The sequence below is a fragment of the Sesamum indicum genome, linkage group LG3, assembly GCF_000512975.1.
Source record: "Sesamum indicum cultivar Zhongzhi No. 13 linkage group LG3, S_indicum_v1.0, whole genome shotgun sequence".
NCBI lineage: Eukaryota > Viridiplantae > Streptophyta > Magnoliopsida > Lamiales > Pedaliaceae > Sesamum > Sesamum indicum.
Window position 1 is genome coordinate 22,950,396 of NC_026147.1, and position 4,070 is coordinate 22,954,465.

Sequence of the window (4,070 nt, forward strand, 5' to 3'; positions counted from 1 at the left end):
TTGTTCGGATTCCCTCCTAAGTTCACAAGGTGGATCGAGGAGTGTATTTCCACGACATCATTCTCAATTGGTCTCAATGGAAAACCTCATGGGTTCTTTACTGGATCGAGAGGATTACGATAGGGAGACCCACTATCGCCTTATCTGTTTGTCCTCGTTATAGAAGCTTTACATTTGGAATTCTTGCAACGAATTGAGCAGGACATGCAATTCACCTATCATTTGAAGTGTGAGAGTTCCAAGGTTTTCCAGATGGGATTTGCAGATGACCTACTTCTTTTCTGTCGAGCTGACTTTGACTCCATCAGAGTCTTCAAGGAGGGATTGGACTGGTTTGCGGAGGTGTCGGGCCTGAGGCTGAGTGTTCAAAAAAGCCACTTAATCATATCCCGTTCGGCTCAAGAATTGAAAGATCAGATGTTGGAGATTTTGGGCTTCCAAGAGGGGCATCTACCGATGAGGTATCTGGGTCTCCCCTTAATCTCTTCTAGACTGTCTATCTCTGACTGTGAGCCTCTTATTTCAAAAATCGATGCACGCATTACTGGATGGGAAGGGATTTCGTTATCATATGCTGGGCGGGTACAAATCATCAAATCCGTACTTTCGACATTGAGCTTATACTGGGTATCTGCATTCATACTACCTAAAAAAGTTATCAATGAAATTGAGAAGAGGTTGAAGAATTTCCTATGGAAGGGTACAACGTCTAGTGGCTACGCCAAGGTAGCCTGGAAAGATGTGTGTCGACCGACAGATGAGGGGGGACTCGGGTTCAAGGACATCTCTACCTTGAATCGCGCATTAATGAGCAAGAAATTATGTGATGTTATCCGGTGTGACAGGACATCCATCTGGGTTCAATGGCTTTACCAAGACCGATTACGAGCCACATCAATTTGGACTGTCCGTGAACATGGAGGTTCTTGGGGATGGCGGAAAATGCTCAGGCTCCATCCTTTTCTTCGCTCTATCGTGGATTCCCAGATTGGAAATGGAGATAGATTCTTTGTTTGGCAGGACATGGCATCACTTGGGTCCACTTATTGAGCGGTTCCCTCGTGGTCCACGTCATCTTAGACTTGAAGAATCTGCAATACTCAGTTCGGTGATTTCAGCGGGAGAGTGGCAATGGCCTACCATCACGGACTTCGAATGTTTGGAGATCACACATAACCTACCACTTATTCTTGGAGGTGAGGATCGGGTGGTGTGGAGATGTGACGAAGGGCAACCTACTACTCAGGCCCTCTACCGATTATTCGCTCAGTCTGAGCTGAAAGTAGGATGGTCTTCACTACTTTCGGGCTCCTTGAAGATTCCTCGTCATTCGTTCATCTTATGGCTCGCCATCCTTGGCAAACTACCTACAAGAGAGCGCTAGTAGATCGAGCTGTAGGTGCATGGACTTGGCTAGTGAAGCACAAACCACTCATCTTTCCATAGAGAGTGCTACCCTAGAGTACGATATTGGTTCGCCATAGGTCCGAAGGGCTGTCTCTTGTGTGCGATGGTTGGGCATGAATGGAGCTTGCTCGGTAGAAAGGAGAGTAAGCTTTCGGGAAGTAGAGATCGAGCGTAGAAATACCAGTAGAACAATTCTTTATTACATACAATTAGTTAAAGGATAAAGCTGAACAGACGCTTCTCGCAAGCAGCAACCATCCATAGCGAGAGGGATCCCTTGTCTTCTAAGCCTAACTTCTTTTTATAGAATAGCACGATAGAAGCCCTAACCTATAGCAAGAGTCTAACCGCCTTCCTGCATTGATGGACTGAACCAGGAATGAGAATAGCCTAGTCTCCTTATGAAGTGAAGATCTTCGATTCCACCAGCATAAAAATACAAATACACCCAAAAAAAAAAAAAAGACAAAGAAGTCCCTAAATGAGTCCTTTTGGGCCTTATTTCCTTGTCTAACCGAGACCACTAGCAACCTGAAGATGGGCTAGAAGAACTTGGGCATTTTGGCATCTAAGTCCCTTTTTAGTGGATCAAACTCGTCCTCCAGAATTGCTAGACGACCCAGCACATCCTCAAGCAGTTTTCCGAGGCTCTCAACCTTGTCCAGCTCTTGTTCCGCTTAAGTCCCTTTTATTTAGAGATAGCATCCCTTTGGGCCTCAAGCTCCGTGGCCTGTTCACAGCCTTGATGGGCCCGATAAGGCAGAGTAAGCCTGACGTATCGTGGATCCGATCTAGACTTGATATCTCGGATCCAGAGGATTAGAAGTGGTAGCTACGTGAGTGGGTGAACTTTCAACTAGACTAGAACAGAGCCTGAAGGTCGACGACCTCTAGAGGATGAGAGGGATGGAGAAGAGGCAGCTCGACGAGGTGAGACCCGTGGGGATTTGACCTGGTAAAAGAAAGATTAGAAGGGCGGATAGCGGGTACAGAAGAAAAAGAGATGAGGCGGACGAAGTACGCTCAGATGTATAAAAAGCCGTGACAGTCTTAGAGGGGACAGAGAGTGAGATAGCAGGAGAGGGATGAAAGCAAGAAATGCAGTTCATTTTTCCATATCAGCAGTTGAAAGGAAAAAAATAACTATACTATATAAATCATTTTTTTTTCACGTCTCTAATAGATGCTTGAAGGGAAAGGGATCTGATCTTCTTGCAATTTAGGAAGGGGAATTATGGGTACTGCTGATGATGATGGTGAGGCATCAAAGAGAGGTGACGCTGCAGGTGTTGTTGATGAACAGAGATGGATCAGGTTTATTAGTACCACCAAAGTTGTAGAGACGGTTTTGGAAGAATTTGCAGTGAATCACTACAATGCTGTGAGTACCTAAAAACAAGGCAAGGATACAGTGGAGTGGGTAAACCACTTTACCCGGATGCAATTACGAGAGCATGCACGAGACTGGACTTCGCTCGTGTATGCGTAATGTTGGATGTGACCTCAAATTTACCAAAGCACATTATTATAATGACACCGGATGAGGACGGAGGAGAATCACCTTGTAAAGTAGACGTTGAGTACGAATGGCTACCCCAGAAGTGCAACAGTTGTATGACATTAGGACACTCTGCCAAAGAGTGTGTTCTCAACAAACCAAAACAAGCTAAAGCACCGATTACTGTATATGTACCGAAAGTGGGAACGCCGCAAGAGCCCGAACGGAGTAAAAACAATCCTAACAAGGATGGTGATACTAATTCTATATCGACCCGGCCACCACAAGTGCCTGATCGGAACAAGAGCAGACCACCACCAACTCCAATAGTAGAAAAGCAAAGAGAGGGATGAGAGTACCCTAGGAATGCAACTGGGCCAAGTGGTGAGGAGAGGGGTAAGGCGCTTGTTATATATAAGACTTTTGATGCACTTCACCTATTGGATGATATAGATGAGTCGTCTCGGGGTCCTAAGCATAGCAGCCCCATGCCTAGTGATCCATGTTGAATGCAGCAATATGGAATGTTCGTGGCCTGAACAAAAGAGATCATCAGCTAGTAGTCAAAGACATCGTTGCTGAGTTCAGGTTATAATTCCTCGGTCTCCTTGAAACTCGTGTTCGTATCAATAATGTATCTCATATTCAGGCTTTTTTACTACCTCAATGGAAATGGTTTGTGGATTATGGATCGTCTGGAAATCGGGTTTGGATAGCGTGGGATGAAAATTTTATTGATGTTGATGTGGTTGAACGTGGCACACAGTTTATTCACTGTCATGTTAATATCCATGCACTTCATGAATCCATTGCTATTACTGTTATTTATGGGGCAAATGAGCTAGTAGAGAGGAGGGCATTATGGAGTTCCATGGAGACTATTGCTATGCAGTGTACCGATATCCCGTGGCTTGTTGGAGGGGATTTCAATACAGTGCGCGACCTTAGTGAAATCTGTGGTGTATCAGGAGATATTCGAATGGCCATGGAAGACTTTAACACTTGCATCCAGAATACAGGATTATTACCATTACCCATGCAGGGAGAATGGTACACATGGCACAATTGTAGTGCTGGGCCACGAAACCTCTGGAAAAGACTGGATCGCATGCTGATCAATGATAGATGGATGGATCGGTTCCCGACATCATATTATTCTTGTCTC